Source organism: Temnothorax nylanderi, unplaced genomic scaffold (assembly GCF_030848795.1).
Source record: "Temnothorax nylanderi isolate EJ_2023f unplaced genomic scaffold, tnyl_v1.0 TNYL_tig0358_pilon, whole genome shotgun sequence".
NCBI lineage: Eukaryota > Metazoa > Arthropoda > Insecta > Hymenoptera > Formicidae > Temnothorax > Temnothorax nylanderi.
Window position 1 is genome coordinate 85,819 of NW_027249420.1, and position 26,546 is coordinate 112,364.

The window sequence follows — 26,546 nt, forward strand, 5'->3', positions numbered from 1 at the left end:
TTAATCGCGCATGCGTTGAAATTCATAATCACACATTTAACATTTGTAATTTAATTACAAATAACAAGTATCTTTTGTATATAAAAATAAATAAATAGTATCCGCAAATTTTGCTAAAATATTTTCTTATGTATACTATGTAAATTTGATTCGAGGCAAATCGCTTTCCGCCATTCTTTTTCGTAGATTGAACCAGAGCCGTTTCAATTATCCGCCATAGTGCTTGGTAGATTTAATCGACTATATTTCGTTCTATGCGGTTAAACTCACTGTATTGTATATATAGACAATTTGGCAGCCAAAGAGAAAATAAGACTGGTAGTTGGATTGGACTATTATCACGTCAATATAGAAGAGCCATTTCGCGCGTATAGAAAATTGGCGATATCCATGTCTATCAAAATTTGTTTGAAATGTGGACTCGAGCAGAGAGGACATGTTAAACGGGACGGGCACACTCGACAAATCAAAGCGATTAATGGGATTGTACTAATGGATTACCTCGATATATATTTTTCAATCTGTTTTTAAAAATTTGTTTTATTAAAAGATACTATTTTAAACTGTATATTTAAGCTGTACTTGTTTTATGCTTCCAAAAGTATATAAAAATTCCCGTATACAGAGAATAACACAAATTATACTGCACAAAATGATAAAAACAGAGATAACATAAAAGCAAAGTATTATAAAAAAATAGAAGATATTTTTCATTTGACAAAATTGAGGTCAAAACTGTCTCATTCATTAACGCGCAAATTTTATCGTATGCTACAGATATATATAAACCATAAACCAGAATTATCAATAAAATGTAGAAATGATAGAAATGTTAATTTTACCAGACATTTATTTACGTGGTGTCGTTTTTTAAACGGCGAATTTTTTGTATGTAAAATCACGAATTTAATTACCCAGTACATTGTCATTCCCTATTTCTTTGAAAACAAAATTTGTTCAATAATGTACTATTGCCGATCGCGAACAATAATGCTATACTCGATAAATACTTAGACTACCAACGACGAGTGGTAGCCACTCTATCAAGGTGCCTTTTTAATTTTATATTCCCACGTTCCGATGTATTTATTCTATGAAGCATCATCATTTCTGATGCCAGATCCATTCACATACGAGGTACGGGACAGAAATAACGAGGTTGACATTCAATTATTTTTTAATAAAAGTGCAGAAGCGACCGGATTTTCCGGAAGCACCACAACAGCAGTATAGAAACGTGCAGGTGAACGCTTAATCGTTAGCTGCGAAATTGCGTATATCTAAAAACTACATTTTGAAACTTTATAATTTGGTAAAATAAGTTAATTACTATTATGTGAAAATAAATTAATGTTTATCACACTAAATCACTATAGTTAGAACGGATTTTTAGGAGTATCTTACTCGTGTATTTGAAAAACAATTCTGACACACACTATATCTGCAATAAATAACATTAAAACTACAACAGACTTGATAACACTTGCCAAAGTGCTATATGTTAAATATAATCAAATATAATCACATATCTTTTGATTAAGAAACCAAAGAGATCAAGATGAAACCGCTATATACAAACAAAACTTTTAATTATGCGGCGGAACTATAACATAGGATAGTCATTACATATTTCGATCAAAACCTTAAGGCTTCTTATTTGAAATAGCTTTCTTCAAACTCTACGTTTTTTGGGATGCAGAATTTCGACGTGTACGTATGATGAATTTAAACGTTCCGCATTTCCAATGTCCATATTTGTAAACGTGACGAATAGACAAAGACGTTAATAAGGGGTGGACGCGGCATCTCCGGAGCGAGTAGGATGTCTCCTTGGCGCGAAGCAATGTCGTTTCTCCAACATAGCAACACGGGATGAATCCCTTGCACACAGTCGAGTAGCGCGAATAGCAATCTAGGGGTGGCGTGCTAGGTGGTAATTCACTGTCCTGAGGGCAGAGTCAAGAATTTCACCTAGCGCGCGGCTCCTGAATTCCCCTTTGACGCCAGCTTTTGGCCCGGGGCCGTTTAGCTCATTTACCGCCCGACTTGCGCGCGAAAACCTTTTGACGTATCCTCGCCGACGCCTCACGGCACTTTTACCCCGGATTTCCTCCCCGCCGTTTATTGACTCTTCCGGCGCGTCAAAACGCGCCGAAATTCGCACGGCTATCCCCGTAGTTTCATTTTCCGTAGGTGTAGGTACTCGGCACACACACCCCGTGTGTGCTCCAGAAACGGCGGAAGGTATATCTGAAGTTAAAATATTTTTGTAATTTCGGGTAAACAAACTCCATAAGTTATAACGATATGTCTCAAGTGGACACCTAGTGTTGTACTTATAAAATTTGCAGTCACAATTCTCTTTTCTTTAGCGAAAATACACAGAGAGAAGTTATATCATGCTTTTACAACTTTTCAAATGTCAACTTTTCTAGTACTTTTGTAGTAACTGAGTTTCGAATTAAAATTCCACATTGAAGGACAATCTATTTCAAATTGGATGATGAATGTTTCATTAATTTTTTTTGCATCTCTGAAGCTTAATTCATGAAAAGCCCCTCATTTTCGATAGCTCTTAAAGTATTAGTGTCTCGACATTATCACGGATAATTCGAGAACACTCTGCAGAATAAATGACTAAAAAATGAGTGGAATTTTCTACATAAATAATATGTTTTTTGATATTAAAACATTATTGAAATAAATACCAAAAATCTATTAATTAGTTTCAAATGCGTGCTAGACCAAATTTATTAAAATTTATTTAATTTAGAAGTGAAACTTTTAACTCACAAATTATTGACGGATTTATGTAGATTTCTCTTGCAAAAATTAATTTATGTGCACTCATATTCTTCCGTTTTTTTCAGTTATAAATACCTGTCAGTAAAATATCGTTTCCTCCACACGATTATGTACAATTATGCAACTTAATGAGTCTTTGCTGATCACGTTTCGAGGGAATTTTGCATAATACCTACGCTTTAATGCAAATTCACGAATATATTTATTTTTCGCAAAAAAGTCTCTTTTTCTACAAAAATATTTTTTATTTTTGAACTTAAAAATGTTATTACTGCTGCTCTTAATTTTTGTTGTAATCGATTAAATTATTTAACGCATTCAGGTAATCCTTTCTTGTTACTATTTTTTATTTTGTCGTAAAAATACTTTTAGTTTGCAAGTAATTAAAGCATTTAAACATTTGAAATATAATGTGATAACATATAGATAACATAGATATTTGATAAATAGTTTCTTAAACCTTATATTGTAAAATCAGTGAAATGTTAAAATATATGAAAATAAGAATGAAAAATTTTTGTGCGAAGCAATCTTGAAACAATTAAGTAATAATATTTAACTATTGCTCTTGTGCTATTAGGAAATTGTATCAATATATTAAACTGTGCAATCTAATTCCTTTTACAATTTTTTAAATTGTATACTTCACATACTCTAAATATTGTTTGGAAAAAATACCTACATCAAAAAATGATTAAGTGTTTAATTCTTTGAAATATTAAAATCACTGTTTTGTAAAACTTGTACTATTGTTAATTTCATTAAAAATTAAGTATAAAGGTTTGAAAATAAAGAATTAAGCTTCTTTAAACATATTAAAACTATAATTTAATCATTATATTAAGATTCTTATTTGTTGTGTCTATTCTCTATGCGCAACGAAATTACAATTAAAATATACTCTGAAAACGTTTTAAGATGCTATCTGCAAGTTTTACATAAGAAGTCTATCAATATGTATAAGACTTGCTCTATTTTTCGTAGCATTAACGCCACTAAATATATTATAATACTATCGCACGTTGTCGGCAAATGGCTATCGGCTTATGACTATGGTAATTCATTATTGATATATGCTAATGAGCCCATTGAAATGTGTTCATTAATACAAAGCTATAAATACACACTTTCATGAGTACATCCTTATACATATATGTATTCCCTTGCTAAGGAATAATTGTGTCTAAATTTATGAAATAATATATTATTAAATCTATAATTTAGCATTATGTAAATTTAAATTTTACGATGATATCTCATATCATATCTCATAGCGAGCTATCTTTCATCCACGGCTTAAATACTGTTTTTATAAGAAATATTTATAGAGGTATATCATTTATTACGTTTTCAATTTTCAATATTATTTCCTTTGTACGAGAGAGCAATCTTAAAATTACGAATACGTTAATTAACATAAAGTTCATTAAAATTGATCAAAAAGCCCATATTACTTTCTAGTAACATGGGCTAACTATAGGAAATGGCATAAGAGTCTTTGAAGAACATAAAACAACTTCTCATCAACATATCTGCAGTTTTAATTTTTCTTATTGCAACTTAATATTTTTATGAAATTAGATTAATTCTTATAATGACATACAAAACATAAATCGGTTATACATAATTCTGTAAAATTAAACTGTATATATTAGAAAATAAAATAATTCGAATTCAAGCTCTCTAATATGATTATTTGAGGCGGCAAAAGGTACAGATTCGCAATATAATTTTATATAAAAGGTTTGCTTGTTTTAAAATAAAAGCTATATATATTTAAATACCAATAACCTATATAACTTTACAAGTGTCAAACTGTCTTGAATTTATTTTCATAATATAATTTTTTTAAGGAATAATTCACAAAGTTTAAGATTTTTACTTCGTCTGAAGAAAATTTGTTTCCGGATTTATTTAAAAAATCTCCGAAAAGAGGGAGAAAGAGAGAGATGAGTTTTTGGACTTGCAAGCCACGAGAGAAGATATTGCGTACGTGGTAACGGGAGCGTAAAAGCGACTGCAATTTATGCTAGCGGAGGGCGAAACTCTGTTTACAGCTCTCGCGCTCTGCAAAACAGCCACCGCGCTCTCGCACGCCGCTCTTGAAAGTACGCCGGAGTAAATTGGGGACTGCGCTTAATTCCACGCCGCGACACGTAAAAAGCGGCCGTTAAGCTGCCTGTCGCACACCCCCGAAACAATGGCGCGGTGGCTAATAATAAGGAGGGCCGACCAGACTCGCGACGATGAGTAGGTAACCGTAACGCGAGTACGCCGCGTATACGATAAATCGTCCGGTGTTTATTGGGCCGTCAAAGTTGCGTTCGCCTCGACGTTTCCTGGGTTACTTCGGGATCGTGCTTGCAGGTACACCACTTGCTGCAGCGTCGGAATAATAATTCAGCGACATCATTATTGGCGCGCTACCATAAATTCGAGTTACCCCGCACTGAGCATATTAATAATTTCGTGCGTAAGGCGCGTCGCTTCGTTGAGACCGCAGCATCGTATACCTTCGTGAGAATAAACATCGTCTTCCTTCGATCATTTTGGCGAAATAGACAATCTTTTTTAAACCGTTAGGAAAATATATATCAGCAAGTTATGGTATGAAATTGATTACATTGCATTCCACAGTTACATTATATAAGATTTATGATGCTGTATCTATAAAAATAACGTTAATTTAGAAAATTGTGTAGGATTTATTGTTCTTCCGCAATAGAATTCAAATATACAACGTTTCGACCATGGTTTGTGGTCCTTATCAAGGTAAACTAAGTTATAGATTTACAATTAGGCTTATATTATCAGTTTTTATAATTAAGATGTTTCGTACACGGAAAAAAAATTAAGTTGTTTCAATTAAACGTCAACGTCACGAGCTGCCACAGCATAAATAGTTAATTCAATTGGATATCATTGGACCAAATATTTAAATTAAAACAATTCTCTCATGTTTTTTGTTCATTAATATTGATGTTGCATCAATAAATTTTATCTCGATAACACTGATGCTGTTGATACAAAAAAATGATGCTGTTGATACAACATCATTTTTTTCTGTGTAGAACAGCCTCCTTTGCTAGATGATTAAATTTATGCATGAGAGTGTTTGACAAGTAAACGTAAAGTTTCGAAAATGTCTTAATTACATTTCGTTATTATAATTAAAACCGAAAACCCCCAAAAATTTGAAAATTTTACAAATTATTAACTCAATTTTCTTCTATATTGCAACAAGCTTCTATTTAGCAAAATTTTTTGTATACTCATATTTTCACATGATCAATTTTTCCGGAATAATTTGCTTTCGTTTCGAAAACTTTTAATTTGTTTTTATATTAAAAATTTGTTTTAGGAAACAAAAAATCGTAAACATTTATATGATATTGTATGCGTTAAAAAATAAAATATCAAATTTCTCAAATATTTTAATATACAATTTCCTCCGATTTTTATAATATATATTTGTTTAATATGAATGCATGTGAAAAATACTAACTGATATACATAACATAACACAATAACTTTATTTTTATTTTTATTATTTTAAATAATTTTCCTTTCAATTGTACGAAGGAACTGTAAATATCTTTTGTGAAAAGATACGACTGCTAATTATATATTAAAATTCTGAAGGTGACGTAAAGATTTTGTATAAAGATTTCGTATATAAAGGACATTATTCTTGTTATGCTATGAGCATTAACAACAAATATTACTAATATTAGGTGAAAAAATCCAGCAACATTAAAAATAAAATAATAATGTGTATTAAACACATATTGTTATTCACTTGGGGTGAATAAAGTACACTATTGAATTGAATTGAATGTGTATTAAATAATTACTGCTAATCAATAATAATTAAGTAACTAAGAATTTGCTATGAAAATAATGCGTAACACATTATTACCTTAATATCAAGTGCAAAAACTGAGGAAAGAGCGATGATTTCGTGCAATCTTCTCAGTATGCAAATTCTAAGTTGTTTCTATGTCCTAAATTACCGTTGGAATAGTGCAGCATTATTATCCTTATGGAACAACAACAAAGTCACGGTGATCTATTGTTGCAAAACGGGTGTAATGGTTTACGTGTTGCAAATGTGCCAGCGTTACATCTTATCCAAACTATGTTTCGACCGTTAGTATACAGCTACGTTTGCAGTCGCCATAAATTAATGGTCTCAAGACAGCATGCAACAGATACGTGTACAAGTACGACGTAAATGAAATACGTGTTTAGCCGAGATAACGCAATTAATATGTAAGACACCTTAAACAATCAAAACATTTCTATTTAATCGTATCCCCAAGTGTCGTATATAATTATAATCTACATCTAACAAAGGTAAAATTGCATTTATAATGAAATATAAAAAAATCTTACTCCTCATTTTGAATATCTCTGAAGGAATAAATATTAAACTACTATATAGGTTATTTAAAAAAATAATATTTGCTATTGCAAATTAGAAAGAACTAAAAATTTTCTTTATACTAAAACAAACTTAAAATGTGTTAATGAAAAATACTGCAGCAATGTATTTTGCAATATCTGATTTTGCAATATTTACGAGATCGGTTGTAGGCGCGTCTATGAGAGAATGTTTGGACTAAAGTATAAAAGAAATATTTTTTTTCATATGAAAAAGAGAGAGAAAGAGAGAGAGAGAGAAGTTAAAAGACAAAAATTTGTAATTTACAAGAAACCGTAAAGACATTCCTAATTTTTACTTTTTAATTAATTAGTTTTTTACTTGTTTGGACAAAAAGTCTTACTACGTATCTCTCAGACGTATACCTATATCCGCGCTTGATTATGCAATTCTTGTCTATATCGAATTGGAGGAGAATGGAAGTATAAAGAAGGCGCTGGCATAGGAAGTAGGTTGTATAAATTGCAGGTGCGATGGTCGCCGCAACGCAACAAGTCCAAAGAAAAGCCGATGGCATGGCACGTGTGCAAGTGCTGCGCACCGAGACGATCGGCGACAGTAAGATGGAAAAAGAAGTAAGAGGTGGCGCGCGCGAAGGCGGGGGATGCAGCTCTCTGCGGCACGTGACTGGGAGTCGTTGACGACGATGGGGCTAGATTTATAGTTCCCTTAGGCATACTGCATCTCTCTCTCCCTACCCGCAAAGCTCGCAGTTTATACGACGCCGACGTCGGATTGACATGCCTTCGCGTGTGCATGCATGCTTTTATCGATTATCCCCCGACTCCGACTTCACTAGACATTGTTACCGCGTGATTTTCTGAAAATTTGTACGCGGCTCTTGCCTGGAATGAAATTTGTCCGCAGAATTTGCGGTGGTAGGTATTTGCGAGGAATGAGTTGAAGATTGTAGTTGTCAATAGTTGCGTATTCTTCTTTCAAAAATTTCGTTTTTAATCATAGATTTCCTGAAGAAGAAGAAACAACTAAATTAAAACAAAATAATAAAAAAAAATAATTATTCTTTTGTGACTAAAAAATAAAAGTTAAATATTTGTTGAATCAAAAATAATATTCTTTAGGTTGTAAACGATAAAGAACTTTCAAATTTTACAAGTATTTTTTATTATTATCTACATATAACAGGTAATATAATTATTATTATATATAATAAAAAATACTTGTAAAATGTGAAAGTTCTTTAATACACGACATTAATTAAAGAATTAAAACTTTGTTTAATCCTCGATATTTTGAAGGAAAAGAATTAAAATAGACCATCTCTTATTGAGAAAAATAAAAAAAGTTTGTGAATTTTAAGACCGATCTCTAATAAGAAGCTCAAACTTTCATTTCCGCAGAATGAATGCTTGACAATTACTTTTATAACTCACTTCACCAAGTCCATTAATGAAATCTTGATATATCTCTTATTAAGATTTCAATGAAATATCTTTTTCGTGCAGGGAAGAAAGCAAAGACGAATAATAGCAGTTAATTAACGGCTATTATTTTTGAGCTTCTTTAACAATTAATGATAATCAAGCTAAAAGTATGAAGAAATCAAATATCCTTCTTTATTCTACCCAACAGTAGCTAAAAATTCTTTTTACAAATTACTTGTAATATCTACATCGAAAGTCATTGTACAAAATATTTCCAAAAAACAATATTTTGTGGCGTGACTTATAATTAAGACTTGGATATCATTAGTTAGCATATAAAATCATTTGTAGATGAAGAGAGAATTCTCTCGCTCTTTTTTCCTCACGGAACAGAAAATATTCATCCCCACACAGTCTCCGTGGCAGGTATCAGTTGGCGCATTGTGCGGATATTCCAATATCCCCCATAGATCTTCCGGAACTAACGAGGTCGCCCAGGTCATCCACGCTCGCTCCAGGGCGTCGATATCGAATTCCACGTACCGCGGATCTCATTTGGTAAGGATGATGAACGTAGACCGCTAACTTTGCATCGCTTCAACGCGGAACTATATTGCCGGCGACTTGGGTCGTTTGAATATAAAGTATACGTGATGAGATGTCTTTCGTTCTCTAAACGATGAGCGTTGCGTATATATTTTGTGTCTCGTGTATCGCATGATTATTCTTTCAAGCATTGGAGAGCGAATTGAGATTAATGGAGATTTTATTTTAATGGTGAAGATTTCGGTAGTTATGTTATTCATTATTGAACGTTATTGAAAAGTTAACGTGTATTGAAAAGTTATTTTAAATATCTAATATGGATTGAATAATATACAAAAGCATAAAATCGTTTTTCATGCGTCTTGCTAAGATAATATTAACTAATAATTTAAAGCTTAATTATCAAAGTATATAAATAAATTATTAATTTAGGGGAACGGGGGGTAGCTCCGGATAGTGGGTAACCCCGGACATTATTAAAATTCAAGTAGGTATATCGCGTATCTATGGCCATTGTTTAAACATTCTGCATATGTCGAGATACGCAGAAGGGCATATTAGAATGTTTAAACAATGGCCATAGATATACGTGGTATACTTGAATTTTAATAATGTCCGGGACTACCCCCCGTTCCCCTACATAAAATTTGAAACTCAGGGTTATTGAAAATTTATAATTAAACTTTCCATAGAATTTTTCTTACAAATGATCTTGCTTCAAATCTGTGTGAATAGAAAGCATTATTAATGAAAAAATTTCTTATAAATATAGCTATATATGAAAAAAATTAATAATTTATAAATAGCTGTATAAAAAAGTAAAAGCTAAAAATAAAAGGTTAAAAGAAATTTTTAATAATAACAATGCATTAAGATTATTGTGGCGCCATCTCTTGAGAAAGGAGCGTTCCATTACTTGACAAAACGTATGATAATACGAGGAAGTTGCGTCTCTTTTTTTTCAAACTTTGTAATTTATAAGATGCGGAGAACAGTTTAGTTGTTCGATCAACCTTGTTTCATAAACTTTTTGCTCGTATTTCATCGTAGTTTCTCTTTTTTATTATATTTTTAGAAAAGAAAAGATATTACTTTGCAAGTATTGAACTTATTTTTTCGATAGTCTTGTACGAAGTAAAACTTAACCGATTAGAAGAATCGATATTTTCATAAAATAATGTTCAAAAACTTTGCAGGAAGTTTCCCTGCAATTTTTTCTCGTTCAAAAGATAACTTTAGCTCCGACGTCGAGCTTTGTTTCACTGCACGACACTCTATGGCGTTACCTACACCACGAAGTGGCACGGAGCCGTTTTGGACGTAAATTCCGACCGACGCGCGACGCTCTGTATTAATTAATCGCACGTAGAGTCAACGTTACCAAATCGCGCTACAGGGTGTTTCTGATTTATACCCTCTTTGCCTCGTACGTTCCGCGTATCCGCCGACTGACCAAATGTGGATATTGTCGAGCGAATAATATGCATTAGAATTTATTCAATAGTCTAACTCACTCCGGCGTTAGATTATTTGAATAATCGTATTTCATGAGAATTTAAACCTATTTACATCGTAAATAGTATATAATATAGCAGGAAAATTAAAAACAGCATTAGCGCAACGCAAATAGCTATTTGTTATAACCATTATTTCAAAACTGGACATATATATGGGAATTTTAAATACGTCGAAAAATTGTCTATGAAAAGAGTAGGTATCTTTTTTTAATAAAAATAATCAAAAAAATTCCTTTATTTGCATTCAGTCTTAATTCCGTGTTGAACTTTTTTGATTGTTGGGAACAGTTTTTGGAACGTCAGTTTTCTTTCGAAAGATAATATAGAGGTACCTATAAATATTACACGTTTATTACATGTCGATTTGAAATATAAATCTTAATATATAAAAGAAATAATTAAATGTTGTATTAAATTAAGTTGAGAAAATAATTTAATGTCTGATTGGAAAGCTATGTTTTATAGACTTATTGATTTGTTAGTTAAGCTGAAATTTTTTGTTTCTTTATAAATATCGTGAGATTATATTTTGTTAAGTAAGTATTAGTACTAATTTTTGTAAGGTTTTTTTTAAAGGGTCCTTTTTATTATGTACCTTACCATTATGTAGCAAAAAAATAGAATATAATGTCTCCTTTAAAAAAAAAAGGAGGTACGCGACGTGTTCTTAAATTTCTATCCTTGGGTCTCAGAATTTAATGCAAATTTGCAGAATCGCGTCTCGTTTATAAAACGCGCAACATCTGGTATACTTTACTTGATGGATATTTTGTTAAGCAATTTGTGTGTGTGTGCCAAACGATCTTGCGTCGGGTGTCTAAAAAGATGACGTTATATTCTCATTTCTACCGACGCATTAGGGCACTTACGTAATGAAATAGATAATTAGATAATCTCTTATTCAGAAAAAGAAAAAAAAGATTCAAGAATTTTACTTAAGTTATCCAAAAGCAAGTTATTTATTTGTTTATAAAAAAAATAGTGTTAATATCTTTTAATAATGCAAAATAACTTGTCGTTTTCGATCGTTCTCATCATACACACATACGACACACGGAAGAAATTTAATAACTGGACACGCTATTCATGCGGCATCATACGAATAAGTTGCGGCGATCGTCGTTGTCGTGATATTTGCACAGGTGGGAATTTCCTTCCCTCCTCCCCTCCCAACAGACTTTAAACTGATCGAATATGAATAATGAGACATATCGAAATATCCTGAATAGTTAAAAAATTGAATTAATTTTATCTGAAATGCCAAGGCTAAACTAAGGCTGGTATTCATAGTCGGATCTTATATTTAATGACTATGAATACCGACCTAAAAGTCTCGCCATGTGATAAGTAAATAAACAAAAAAGTTGAAGTATGATTTATTTCTGTGTATAATAGATAATTTTTTTAAAATACAGTTATAAAAATATATATTTTGTACAAAATTACAAGAGGTTTTTTTCTCCACAAAAGGCCTCTCGTATATTTAACATACATATCTACGAAAAGAAATATAAGACATTATTATTAATGAGCAGTAAAAAATTATAATTAGCAAATTATATACGATACCATATGTAAAAATAATCTAAACGTGAAAAGGATCGAATATCTTCGAGAATATAGCTCTATATTTAAGCTAGTTTCTTGTGTTTCTCTTCTTTTCCGTATTCGCGCAAGAAAAACGAAGGATGTTATAACGGTGTCGCGATAAATACGGCACATTATCGCGCGATGCTAATGCGGAGGAACGCACGTCGTGGATATGAATACACGTCATTTATCTTCTTAATGAAATACGCGACGGTTACGGATCCTACCGAATGGCATGAGATTCGACGCGTTTAATGAGGTTTCCAAATCGCCCGCGATGTTTTAATCGCATCATAACGTGCGAACCTAGTTAATCTTTTGATACCGCGCTTTAATCAGCCGCGCGCGAATAAGCTCTTAAGCAGATTTCAAACGGCATCATCTGGTCCCCCCTATTATACAAAACTGCAATAAACCAGGCAAAGAGGAAATTTACATATCGCAAGAGTACAAATCTTGTAAGATCTTTGCGAATCTGTCATACATCACTTTTCTTTATGTAAATACACATTTTCTTCTTTTTTACACTTTACAAAAAAAGTACCATTAATTATGTAAATGTTAAGTGACATTAAAATTTCTACAATAATTGTCCTTATAATAATTTGCACAAGAAAAATACTTTCGAGTTACATGTATTACTATTACGTATATAAAATAGTCAACGTAGAATTATAGAAGAAAGCAGAAAAGTAGGAAAGAGGATTACTGAAGTAATTAAATCATTTTCTTAACCATCGCGAGGAAACGTTTTAAGTCTGTAATTTTCACAATAACGCGAGATATAATTTCTCAGCGTAGTAAATATTGATTACAGCACTCCAACGGTCAAAATTGGTCAATGCGAGATTAAATGGCAGATTTCTCATTATTTATATTTAATATAAAATGTGTTACATTGTTTAAGATAAGCGCCATTTTCTGAAGACTTTGACATTTACTATTATGATATAATTTTACCGTTTTAGTTTTGTCATGTTTCTATAGTTAAGATTACAAGATTTATAGTCTTTGTCTTATATAAGACTATTACTGGCTATTACTAAACGCCGTAACCAAACAACTGAAAACATCAGAAGTATAATATTTTATAGTTAAAAAATTATTCTTATATAATAATTTTATAATTGAATAATTGAATAATTTTATAATTGAAAAATGTATAAGAATATGATTTACATATTATGTTTTACGAGATCATATGACGGTTTATCGCATTATATAATTATATCTTGATATTGTAAAAATAAAAAAATTATTTTAAAAATGATTTTATCGTCAATTTCAAGTAAATTAAAATCATGATCTCTCACGGGATAATATAGGTTTATCGGATTTAATGCTGAAGCTACAAAAAGCGTGACAAGAAAATGTTAGAAGAGTAGGAAGTAATCTCACCGTCTCGTCCCAGCCAGCTTCTTTCGCTCGCCTACGTGCATTTGCGTTAACCATCGTGCCGTTTGCGCTGTGGTGGATCAGCGGATAGTAATCCTCCGCGTCGCTGTTCTCGCTGCTGACATTTTTATCAGTGATTTTCTCGTCCGTTAACCGCATCGTGTATTGATGCGCGTAATGTCTCACCGCCATTCTTCTCGTAGAGTCACTCACTCTCGGTAACATTCATTTAATATTTGATCGCGCACAATGTCCACAAAGTCGCTCACGCTTGCAACGTCAGAAGTAATGCCGTTATTCGCACGTGAATCGTTGGACCACGATGTTTCCATGGATGCAGATCAAACGCTATCACGGATGACGCAGAAGGATCTAATAACGCGGAAAGGATATTAAGTAACAGAACGTATTTCGCACTTTCGATTTAATCAATATATGTATATATTTTTGATGTTACAATAGTAACTAATATAAATTAATTGCATAATAATTAATAATATAAAATGCACAATGACATTAATATTGATAATGTTAATGAGTTGAATATATTTATCATTGATGTGTTCGTTGCTTTTAATTAATAAATTTACATGCTGCTAAATTGTTAAGAAACTATTGCTTTCGGAGTAATTTTTTTATCCAATCGTTGAGCATGATCCGAAGGATTGATATATCTTATCATTTGACATATATCTATGTAGAATACAGTATTTGCAATTTTGACATAATTTGACGTTATCTTACATGCAATTACTTCGCACATTACGTACGACGAGTGAATAGAATAACCTGTCAAACGAGATTCTAATGGACTCAACGTCACCGGAAATTCAACGTAATCCCGAACACAAATACGTTCATCATGACTAAATTGCAGTCGGAATATCCGGACACATATTTTGAAATAATATGACAGGTCCCCGACTAAACAGCTATATTTAACTTATAGCGATTATACTGTAATTCTGTGTTACAATGTTATGACCTAGAAACCCGATTCTAGTATTCTAGTTTAAAACATGTAATTTTCTTACTAACTTCCAAATAATAAGAAAACATTTATCTAAAAAAAATTGATTCAATTATATTGATATAATTTTACAAAATAAATAATATTTAATATAATAATATATATTAGACAGAAAAAAAATATTGATATAATATTGAATTATATATAGAGGAAAGTGCCCTATTATGAGATAGGATCCTAATATGAGATGGCGGGGTTTTTTCATGGTGGGAGATCAACAGATAGGGCCTATATAGGGCCTTTTAGCTTAACATATCTCATATTAGGATTCTATCTCATAATAGGGCACTTTCCTCTATATAATTTTTATATCAGTATATATTTCTTTTCAATATACTGTAAATCTTAATAATATAAAGGATATATATATGTATATATATATATATATATACATCGCCTTGCTAAAATGTTTACAGTATATATTTGAAAGAAATATATCGATATGTATGTGTATTATCAACAGAAACTGTGTTAATCACTGCGTTATACAATCAAATATATTTACATACATTTACATAACACATTCTATTTTCCAAGATAAGTTTATAATAATCGCCGGTAAACTATCTCATCTGTCGTTACGCATTCTGCATAATTCTAAGTAGTATCCTCTTTTGCAACTTTTGTTTCTATGAGAACTATTCTATGTGAACTAGGTCGATCCGGCCGAGAACAAAGCAGGATATAATACTTTGATAATGTCCTTGATAGATTATAACGTTAATCAAAACTCCTTAGACCGATTTTCATTCACTCTCTTCCGTTCGAGAACACGCATTGAAATCGCCAATCTTATGTTGCATTATTTCACAAATTCTTATCCGTACAAGTGAATTTAGACAAACGCACTTTAATCAATAAAGCAGACGCCCGATAAACGAGAGGCGAAGAGAAAGTGAAAATAAATAATAAATTAATCCGGTTTTTTTTATTTCGAACAACGTTACTGCAGAAACGTAAAACTGAGCCGGTAAGACACGTCGGATTCAGAGATCTCTTAATTTTCACTCTTACGCGAAATTCCACACAGTCCGCCGAGCCAAAGACTTTCGCGAGCATCCACGCGCATCTTGTGAGTACGATGTTCACGTGGCTGCTCTCGCGATTCAGTGAAAGCATAATCTTTCTATAGTTCGCACGATAGTCGACGTTGCGATGACGGAATAGAATTTGCGTCAAGAAAAACGTTCAAACTCGCGAATACGTTAACATGCGTTTTTCAGGATCTTGAATCGCATTCAGTACTTCAGAGAAACAGCACGTACGAAAAACTAAGCGGAAAGTTTTGTCGACGAAATATCAAGATCACGATTCTAATTTTCGTCTGCGTTAATTAGATTGATTTAAAAGTATCTCCTACGCACGAGCGATATTCCATTCTCAAGTAACATTAAAATTGAAGATAACGTATTTTTGCGTGGACCGACGTCGTTAATACGACTATAACATATGTCGACAGATTAAAATCCAGCTTCTATTGTCCGCGAACAATAACACTTTTGCTATAAGGTAACGTGACTGTTACGGTAATTATACGAATTACAATTGTGCGGTTTCGTAACACATCCTGGCCGATTCGCGAAATTAACGAACATACAGGATGCGCCAGAACTTCCAACCTTAATTCTAAATGTTAGAATCTTCGAGGAGTTTGAAGTTGATTTTTATCGGAGGCACTGTCAAAGTCTTACAACTTATCGTTTATTTACGCTTAATTCTTCGAACGATGTTCATTCTTTCCTCATTACTTTTTGTTTTTATAATCAGCGATCAACGCGTTACAACAAATTGTTATCGGTTATCGGTTTTGTACGGTATTTCGACGATACGAAAATCGCATCGATTTTACGAAACTGACAAGTTACCGCCGTGAATTTTCCCGCGTGCGCGTATTCTCGGAACCGGTCCGTGAAACCTTTGAAGCGGCATGCGGCACCGCCGGCCGTTTTCCGACTGACAGACGAAGGAGAAAGGATCCGCGCGCTAAAACGCCTGTGCACGCGGCCATGACACGCTGTTTGACATCGGCTTATCGGCATTACTGCCGCTCAGCTGAGCCAGTGCCGGCCCGGCGAGCATATAACATAATTTATGTAAGATTTGCGACTAACGCCTTATCAATATTTTTTTTGCTCATAGTGAAAACTGGAATGTTCATTAAGAATGAATTCAATACAGTCACTTCATGACATTATGCAACATTCAAATAAGCAGATACAATCTTAAAGAATAATTTATTATATCAAAGTCTCAAAGGCTCTGCTTAGATATTTTTAAGGAGGTTTGGTTGCTTCATCGGGGGAAGTTGTGGGGGGGCCGCGGGGGGGGGGGACGCGGGGGTTCTGGCAACAGCGTACTAGCGTTTGAAGTAGTGGGAGTGAAGGGGATTGCTCTGATTGGTCGCCGCGTGTATAGTGCGTGAAGCTGCTCACGACCGTGGCAGTCTAGCAGACGAAAAATCAAGCAATTTATGCTTTAATAATTAATTTTTCTACGAAATGTGCGGTAACCTTCCCCTTTCTTTCACTCATTTATTTGTAAATTATTAAGTTACATGTGTATATTTTTTTTCCTTATCATTTGCATTTTTTCTTGCACTTATTTTATTCTGAAGGTGTGCAATGTCATTTCCCATAAGAACCTATGCTAAAAAGTACAATTTTTGGAGTAGATTTTTTTTTAAACGGGACAGTGAAAATTTCCCAAAAAATTCACATAATTCTATTTTGCATTCCAGAACAACATATTAAAATTTCATGAAACTGGCTGCATTTTTTTGTAGCGACGGAACCTCCTTAAACCTTTGTTATATTCTAAATATTTATTATAATTAAACATTCCCGAGAAAAAATGATCAGATATAATCACATATGATTATATAAAATCGACATTAGATATAATTAGATATAAAAAATGGCCCGATATAATTTTATATAATTGTATATAATTATATATAACCACATATAATTATATAACCATATATGGTTATATATAATTGTATGTGGTTATATGTGATTATATCTAACATAATAAATATTTTATATATATATACATATATATGTATATACATATATAAAATATTTATTGCATTAGATATAATCATATATTATTATATCTTTTCTTCATATATACATATATATAACTTGGCGCTGCTTGGCGTGAGATACTGCCGTGTCTCTTGATATCATTCTTATACCATTGTTTGTCAAATTTTAAATACGAGAAATAAATCCTATCGGATGCCATCTATCGGATAATTCGAATTTAAGTTTATATATGATTATATATAATCATATATAATCTACATGGATAAATGCTTATATCTATACAGATATAGTGCTATATCTGGTTGTACATAGGACAAGATTAGTCACATTAATATATCTGGATGGCTATATATGACTTCATATATAGTTTTATATAATGTTATATCTAGTTATATGTAGGGTGCACTACTCATATATCATTATATCTGGCTTCACATACATTTATATACGATTAGATATGGTGCTATATCTGGTTGTATATAGCGCCAGATTAGTCACATAAATATATCTGGCTATATATGACTGCATATATAGTTGTATATAATGCTATATCTAGTTATATGTAGGGTGCACTACTCATATATCATTTTATCTGGCTTCACATACATTTATATACAATTAGATATGGTGCTATATCTGGTTGTACATAGGACAAGATTAGTCACATTAATATATCTGGCTATATATGACCCCAGGTAGCAAGACTCGTCATTTTGACGTCAATTGACGTCAAAAGTCTGTCATTTTGACGTCTTTTGACGTCATTTGACGTCAAAATGACGAGTGCTTGCTACCTGGGACTGCATATATAGTTTTATATAATACTATATCTAGTTATATGTCGGGTGCAGTACTCACATATCATCATATCTGGCTTCACATACATTTATATACGATTAGATATGGTACTATATCTGGTTGTATATAGCGCCAGATTAGTCACATAAATATATCTGGCTATATATGACTGCATATATAGTTGTATATAATACTATATCTAGTTATATGTAGAGTGCACTACTCACATATCATTATATCTGGCTTCACATAAAATTATATACATTTATATACAAGTAGATATGGTGCTATATCTGGTTGTATGTGGGACCACAGATTGCACATGTGGCCATGTATAATTAGATATGACCCCATATAAAAAAATATATAATTATATATAATTATATATATTCCAGATATAATTATATATGATTATATCTAATCATTTTTTCCCGGGTTTGTTATATATTCTATTCAAATATATAAAAATATTATATATTTATATGTATATGAATAACAATACTATATTTATACATGTAGATGTAAGTTTATAATAATATTTCAATAAAATAATAACATATATTACACATGTGCCTACCTATTTTTTACCATTTGCGCCTTAAATACAGCATTATGCTAACAATAAGAAAAAGACGTCATTCCATGACGTCAAAATACGCTACACTTCATAACATCAAGGTTTTGTGACATTAGACCGTCATTTTAATGTCATAAAGGCGTCAACTTGTGACGTCAAGAGTAGTCAGTGAATGACCAATCTGAAACGTCAAAATGACGTGAGCTTGCTACCTGGGTAATCACATTACATTAACCCTTAAATGCCACACCTCTCAAGAATCTCGTAAATGACACATGGGGTCTAAAAGACCCCAGCATGAAAAATGTCTCCTTACTTATTGATTTTTTGATATTTAGTTATGAAAATTATTTTCAATGTTGTTCAAGGCTTAGAAAAGCGAATAAAATGCTTATATTGTTAAAATTTCAATTTCAACATAGTATAAAAAATTAAGATCGCCAACAGTTAAAATATTGGCTCCAAAATCAAAAAAATAATAAATAATAAATAAATAAATATGAGCTCCATTTTTGGCGGGAACATTTGAAAATATATCATTCTAAAGGGTCTGGGGTCCGCTGGACCCCGGGGGGCATTTAAGGGTTAATAAAAAAATTACAAATCTCCTTTGCCATCTTATTCTATAAAAAAAAACCATTCTCGCAAGGACATACAAACAAGCAGTAAGAATATTTAGTCTTTAAAATAAGTAACACATTAATTACACAGGCCCACAAAAAAAGAAAAGTTGTCTGCGCCATGGACTAGACCATGGTATTCCCATGTATTTTTGCCTGCTGAAACCGAATATGACCTCAGTTTTGCCCCTACACGTCAGGATTTTTTTCTACAGTCAAAAACAAGATGTTTTGCCCACGAAACACCTTTTTTTTGGCTGTAGAAAAAAATCCTGACGTGTAGGGGCAAAACTGAGGTCATATTCGGTTTCAGCAGGCGAAAATACATGGGAATACCATGGTCTAGTCCATGGCGCAGACAACTTTTCTTTTTTTGTGGGCCTGTGTTATCATTACGACAAAAATCAATTGTTAATTGTACTGACAATTAAAATTAATAAGAAATTAATTAGTTAGTTTATAATTAATAATAATAATTAATTAGTTTTAACTGTAAGGACAATTAATTGTAATCATGCAAAACAATAATACACATTTACCACTAACTAATTTAATTGTCAATTGCAATTAACAGTTAAAATTTTAATTTTTAATTGTTAATTGTCAGTATGATTTAATTGTGCTTAACACTGCCAGGCAATAACAAGCGGCGGTAAATATTATTAAATTGGCAAGCGCGCATGGGTCTGTTCCGTTTCTCTAGGCGCAGTAAAGGGTGCTGTCCCATGGACATCGGAATTATCGGAAAACGGAATCGGAAAAGTAGGATAATGGGGAGCTAACCAATCAGAATGATTCCGTTGCGTGTTTTCACATCTGGGTTCCCCATGGCGATCATTTTTCGGAACAGAATTCATGCATGTGCGTAATTCAAATATCTGGCAGTCACTGGCGGTTAAAGTGTTGATAAGTTGCTATTGTATTTATATATTTATTTTGATTGAAAAAGGGGAATATGATGTCATCTGCTGTAAGTATTGTAATTATGAAATACGTATGCTAAGTTATGTTATATTAGGTTATAATGTTGATACATTGATGGTCTAGCATACATTTCTAGCCTAACATACATATACAATATGCTTATAGTAGTTTCAATTTGCGTAAAATTCAATTACTTTAATTATGTGTATAATGTCATTTATTTATTATTAGACAGCAAAATGTGGTTACTGCGGATGGTTGTTAAAAATGGATGCTATTTTGAAACATTCCTGTTTTGGTCTTTTCAACGCTGCATGTCAGGTTCTAAGCGTGGATGAGACTGGAAAAATTGTTATGACAGGTATGAAAAATTTTGTATATAGTAGGGGAGACCGGGGCTAAAAGGTCAACGGGGTTGAAGCGTCAAATCAAATATCTCGGAACCTGTATATTGTGTGAACTCGCTATTAACATTGTAAACGCTGCTTATGGTACCCATGTGACCAACGGAATTTCGGCAGGTTACCTGCCGTATTATGATTTTTACGAGGGCAAACGTGTTTTCGGAAGGTGAAAGTTACATTTTCTGCGCGTGGAAATTTTGTAATATCTGCAATAATATTTGCTCTCCAAATCTTGAGGTACGTGATTATAAAGAGTAATGCATGCTGAACACGAATCCAGTGTAGTTTTTTCATTATCGTTGATGTCTAATATTTCGTGGGCGATCAAACCTGAAACTTGTGTTTGGGGCTAATCGGTCAGTAAGCAGTCCAGATGCATTTCCAAGGCATTTCCAGGCTCATTGCATATGGAATATGGATGAGACGGGAATTACAACCGTTCAGACACCGAATAGAGTCATCGGACGTCGAGGAGTGAAACAAGTCGGGCGAGTGACTTCTGCGGAAAGAGGAACCCTCGTAACTATTTTTTAATAATGTTTCGCATAAAAATTTTAAACAAATTTTTATATTTTTCTCTTAAAAAACAATTATTAAAATGTGTCCTATCATTTTTCAGGATTAGATGTACGTATATGTATTGAAAATGCAGTGTGACGTTTAAACCCCGGCATTTTTGAGATTTCAATTTTTCCACTGTTGTCGTTTTTGCTCTATACCGGTTAAACAAAGCGACGTAGACAAAAATTTCCTATATAAATTTTGTAGCTAAAGGTTTACTCTTTACAGTGGTATACCACATTTAACTAAAATTATTTATTTTGTTGTTAAAAATCGGCACCGAAAAAAAACTGACCTTTTAGCCCCGGTCTCCCCTATTTATGTAGTATTGTATATAGTATTTTTATGCAATGTACGAAACAGTACGAAATTTTCGTTACGATCAATAGTGAGTTTCCATTCTTATTGTTTAGATATCAATTTGATGGAGACAACAGGGGATGAAAGCCTAAATAATGTAACAGAGAATGAAAATAATGCTTCAGAACCACAAGAAGTAGATGAAGAGCTGATAAGTATAGTTCAACAACGACCAGCCTTGTATGATCCTCGTATACCACTTCAAGAAAGAATTAAGTTAAAGAAAAAGATCTTTGGCAGGAAGTCAGCAATTGTCTAGGAGATAAACTTATGATTCAACATTATCATTACATTCTTTTTATAAACATGTTTTTTAAATTAATATTTTAGGAGCATATTCACCTGTTGGCGCCGAAAAAAAATGGCAATATTTAAGAGATTGTTATACAAAAGCTAGGAGGAATTTTAAGAAAATACAGAGCACTGAAAAAAGGAGTGGTGCCGCAGGTACTTCCATAAATGAAAGAAATAAACCATCTTTCCGCTATTACAATGCAATAAGTTTTCTTAATATGATACATTAGAATATAAAGAGTAAGTTATATTGAATGTGTTAAATGACATGTCGAATAATAACAACTAAATTTATTTTCAATTTTTTTTCAGAACATGTACATCTTTAAGATTTCCAAACAGGAAAGACACAGCTCAAGTAACGAATAACCTTCCTGTTCCTTTACCTTCCTGTTCAAATTCACCTATGAATGACAGCAACGATTGCACAGATTTAGAAAACAGGCCACCTTTAATGCCATCACCGGGTATCTCTGAATTGTCTGTAGCGACTTCATCTTCACGAAGTTCGTGTTTGAAATAGATACACACACATTAATATGAAGATATTGGAGTTTTTAATAATTTAATCTACTGTTTGGTTTCAGAAAGACATTCAAGTAACATCGACGAAGTAGATAGAGCTTTTTTACAGACCTTAAACACGAATATTCAACCCAATCCTATTGATGGGTTTATGTTACGACTGGCAGAAGGAATGCGTCGACTTCCCTACAGGAAAAGATCACAGTTAGAGTTGGAGTTCTTAATAAAATTGCGTAAAACAGAGGAAAGATTGGGACTATTAAATAATTAAGAAGATATCTGTTATATCATATATTATACTTAAAGTTTTACAAAAAAATATTGTAGACATTATAAAATAATAAATCTATAAATTAATTTTTAAAAATCATTGTGTAATGCCTTCTCCCATTGCTGTTCTATGGCTCCAGCAGTATAAAAAAATTCTATGAATGCATCTCGAATGTTCATTGCACTTTGAATTACATTATTTCTTTCTGTATTATCAAAACAATGTAATGCTTGGAAAGCACTATTATATACATTTACATTATCTGAAAAAGATAAAGACATATATTGTCTTTTTTCAGCGGAAACTGCGAGATCTTTTTGCGTTAGAAAATTATGCAGACAAACTGTTGCTTTTACTATTGCAATTGCATTGTCTACATTTGTCGACAGGGGTCGTCGAAAAATTCTCCAACGTGCCGTAAAAATACCAAAAGCACATTCCACAATTCTACGAGCCCGGCTAAGTCAATAGTTGAATACTTTCTGTCGTAAATTTAAATCGTTGGCACGTGGATAAGGTCGCATCATAAAAGATGTTAAGGCGAAAGCTTCATCACCCACTAAAACGAACGGCAATTGTGGACCATTTTCTACAATCGATCTCGGCGGAGGTAAGTTACATGTATTATTGATGAGATGACGTCCAATTTTACTTTCCGCAAAAATGCCTCCATCACTTCTTCTACCTTCGGCTCCAATATCTACTGCTGTAAAACAATAATTTGCATCTGCGACTGCTAGGAGAACAATGCTATGGGTACCCTTGTAATTAAAATAAGTTGAATCACTGTGAGGTAGAGCCTAAAACAACACCAAAATTATATTTTTTTTGATAAAAAAAATTATTCTTATTATTAAATCAGAGTAAGAAAAAAAAATAAATTAAATTACATACCACTATTGCCATATGCCTTCCATCTATCGCTCCGATACGGTTAGGAAAATTCCATTGCGTTTCAAATTCGTTGGCCTTTTCTCTCCAAAGATCTTCAGTGATTTCAGGAAAAACTTTCTCTTTTAATATGTTCCATATAGCCTCACAAGTTTCTGATATAATCTTTGAAACCGTATTAAGTCCTACTCAAAAAGCAAACGAAATTGATGACATATTATCTCCAGATGCTAGATACCGTAGGCATATTTCCAGACGTGTAGAAGCGGGTATTGGAGATCTCACTACATGTTGCTTTTTGATCTTCGGCCCGATGAGACGTAATAATTCATGAAATGTTGATATGTCCATACGAAAATATTCAATATATTTTTCCATATCAATATATTGCATTTCTCTTACTAAATTATTACTTGTGTAAGGTGTAATTTTAAGGAACACACACGTACGGTTTAGTTTTATAAGTTTTTATTATAAATGGCGAACGGTCTCGGGAACGACTGTCCCGATCGGCGAACAAGCTCAGACTGGTTTCGGGAGAGTCTTCTCCCGAAAAGCATGACGACAAAACAAAAGCTCGTGCTGACAAAACTCGAAACGTCCGTTGGCAACGGCCGCGATCGTCCTCGCCGAACGCTTGTTTTCGAAGGACAGCGTTCCTATTACTATGCTAGATATATCACACTTGCTCCCTGCAAGCGCCTTCGATCTTCGTTAAATATTGGACGTACCCAAAATCGTCATTGGTTCTTCTGCTTTTCTCTTCTTTTCATTATTCTATAAATACCGAAAGCTTTCAGCAGCTGTCTTCTTCGAAACTCTCTTTGCCAAGATAATTGGAGTACTTTGTCACTCCATTATCATTTTCATAAAAAATAATTTTGCTGTTTTTGCTTTCATTTTTTTATTTCTATAGAATAAAACATACTGTTAAGAATGATTCTCAGATATAGCAATACGCACATCCTAGCGGTAGCGTTGCCTGATATAATTGTCTCTAGGTATAATTACTCCGATATGTGTGTGTGTGTGTGTGTGTGTGTGTGTGTGTGTGTGTGTGTGTGAGCGACCTTCTATGTCGTATATATACTCAAAGGAATCGTGCGTGACTTGCGTCTAACCGTCCGGCAGACTCGCTCTGTATCGCGTTGAGTTTGTATCGCTCGTTCGCTTATAATAAAAGTTCGTCTCCCTAATAAGAGATATTCGTTCCTTCTATCCTTATCACATACTTATAAACAAAATATAATGTACTATTTTTATTATATACTGTCTTTAACAAATTGAAACTACTATAAGCATATTGTATATGTATGTTAGGCTAGAAATGTATGCTAGACCATCAATACATCAACATTATAACCTAATATAACATAACTTAGCATACGTATCTCATAATTACAATACTTACAGCAAATGACATCATATTCCCCTTTTTTAATTAAAATAAATATATAAATACAATAACAACTTATCAACACTTTAACCGCCAGTGACTGCCAGATATTTGAATTACGCACATGCATGAATTCCGTTCCAAAAAATGATCGCCATGGGGAACCCAGATGTGAAAACACGCAACGGAATTATTCTGATTGGTTAGCTCCCCACTATCCCATCTTTCCGATTCCGTTTTCCGATAATTCCGATGCCCATGGGACAGCACCCTAAGAGTGGTGGGAAAAAGGGAACGAGTCAATGCGCTCATGCGATGCATTGCATTTCATGCGGTTCGTGCGTGAAACGGAACGCACCCATGATCACTGCCCAGGTCCTGATCTGCTGGAATAAAATTCCCAGAAACTTGACACACAAAGCGTCTTCGAACAAGCCTTCGGGCCAACTATTAAAGACACCGTTGTCTTTTACACGGATGGCGGCTCCAAGACGGATGAGAGCAACTACGTCGGGTCCGCATGCTACTCGCCGCAACTGCATTTAAAACTCATGTATAAATTATCCTCTCATGCCAGTTTTCTCAGCCGAAGCTTGGGCAATATACATTGCTGTTATTTATTTCGCTGGATCTGCGCTGTCCCAAAGCCACTATTGTCACGGACTCCAAGAACCTTCTCGATGCGCTCTCTAATCCCTCCACCACTAAATCTAAACGATTTTATATCTTTCATTATAAGGCCAGGCTAGAGGAAGCTTTGGAGCGCAACATCGACATTCAATTTATCTGGATTCCCTCATATAAAGAGATTGTCCGGCAGCAAAATTGCCGACACATTAGCTAAAAGAGCCATCCGGGAAGAAGTATACCCGATTTTAGAGTTCCGTTCACTGATATGTTTGCTTTATCTAAAGAAAAATTGATGACTGATTTCGATAACTATTTGCTCAGAAGGGCACAACACAAGGAAACGCACTTCTTTCAAATTCTATATATATTTTAAGTCTGCAAAACCCTGGTATTTTAGTTCGGGCCTTCGGCGTGAAACCATCGTTACGGTCTCCCGACTGCGAGCGAATCATTACAACCTCAATTATAGGCCGATATTCATAATCAGATCTCATACATATAAGGGTGTTTCGTTTTTAATGATACAGTCGATTATC

At 33.2% G+C, this 26,546-nt stretch overlaps 1 long non-coding RNA gene and 1 pseudogene across 2 annotated transcripts; one reads left to right on the plus strand and one right to left on the minus strand.

Annotated features, from left to right (window-relative positions):
* Positions 1-20,371: 20,371 nt before the first annotated feature.
* LOC139781737 (uncharacterized) lies at positions 20,372-23,183 on the plus strand. Of its 2 annotated transcripts, none has more exons than XR_011720650.1 (4): positions 20,372-21,039; positions 22,057-22,537; positions 22,610-22,803; positions 22,885-23,183. It is a non-coding gene; the product is annotated as an uncharacterized lncRNA (long non-coding RNA). The 2 variants fall into 2 exon arrangements; XR_011720651.1 differs by having other exon boundaries at positions 22,057-22,450.
* LOC139781739 (uncharacterized) lies at positions 23,183-24,793 on the minus strand (annotated as a pseudogene).
* Positions 24,794-26,546: the final 1,753 nt, after the last annotated feature.